Here is a 1,323-nt window from a genome sequence, read left to right on the forward strand (position 1 = left end):
TGGTAACCATGAGCCTTGAGATGTTCTCCTTGACCGAGACACTGGCGGTCGACGATTCCAAGATTTTGAACAGCAGCGGGGGCAGCTTCTGCCGCCGATCAACTGGGAGGCATATCGGTCGAACTTCCTCGGAGACTCGGCGCAGAATTCTCAGAGACTCCGTCTGATCCATGGCGCAGAGCTTCGGCGCTGTTGACTGTTTTTCACTGATTTTATTTCGTTAGTAGTAGCCCGAGCCCCTTGCTTCCCGTGGACTTCCCTAGTTGATATAGGGAAGACGGTTTCACCCTGAACCTAAATCTCATTCATCTTTTCGGTGGTGTTGAGGCTTCAGGATGGTTCAGTCCATTTTGAGTTTGCTTCCAGCTAGTTTTTTTTTTTTTGGGTCAAAGCAAATGCCTGTAAAAGCTAGTAGTAAAACTTAGCAAGTTAGATGCTTGAGCGCTGATGATGGCCAACTTTCAGGTGTTTCTTTGATGTTTACAAACTACTAGTAGTAAAACTTAGCAAACTTAGCAAAACTACAAACAGTTGATGATTCCAAGACACTGAATCAAGCAAGGCTGCTTGCTTCAGGGACGTTCAGATACGTTATAGATATGTTCAGGTACCCATGTCTGGATCAAGCAAAGCTGCGTTCGGTTCGTGCCCAGCAGCTCTACTGCTCGCGCTGTTTTGTGACACAAATACTGACTGGCATCCCAGTCCAAGTGCTGACCAACAACTAAGTTCGTGCAGCTTTTTTCTTGAGTTTATCCGGTTAAGTTAGATTAATCTATCAATACTGCCAGTAATTCCGTCGTAGTCTAGGTGGTTAGGATACTCGGCTCTCACCCGAGAGACCCGGGTTCAAGTCCCGGCGACGGAATTTCTAATTTTTGTTTTTGTTTTTGTTAATTTTGACCGACCTACATTTCTGAATCTGATGCAATTTTAGTTGATTTTGACCGTCCGGGACCAAGACGTAATGAAACTATGGTTCCTTGACACAGACGCAATTCCATTATTATGTATTTGTGGCAAAGCTGATCAGCAAGCGGCAAGATCAAAACTCAACTGAAACTGCATTATATTTGTAGGTAGGTCAAAATTAACAAATACAGTAGATGTTGAGCTTGCTGATCGAATTCATGAAGATCTTCACAGGATTGACTTTCCGTCGCTCGGGACATCTTACAACAACAATGGCTTCTAGTTCTAAATAAGTTGGATTAGACTAAAACTGAAATAATAAGATCTGGAAACCAAGTCATGGCTTTGGCACGTGGATAGCTAACTTTCAAGCACTCCTGTTCATGGCTAATTATTTAGTAATATTTCAGT

General features: G+C 43.2%; 1 non-coding gene across 1 annotated transcript; it reads left to right on the plus strand.

Annotated features, from left to right (window-relative positions):
- Window positions 1-795: 795 nt before the first annotated feature.
- Window positions 796-868, plus strand: TRNAE-CUC (transfer RNA glutamic acid (anticodon CUC)). The gene has a single exon. It is a non-coding gene; the product is annotated as a tRNA-Glu (tRNA).
- The last annotated feature ends 455 nt before the right edge of the window (window positions 869-1,323 follow it).

This window comes from Triticum aestivum, chromosome 7B (genome assembly GCF_018294505.1).
Source record: "Triticum aestivum cultivar Chinese Spring chromosome 7B, IWGSC CS RefSeq v2.1, whole genome shotgun sequence".
In the NCBI taxonomy this organism is placed as follows: Eukaryota; Viridiplantae; Streptophyta; class Magnoliopsida; order Poales; family Poaceae; genus Triticum; species Triticum aestivum.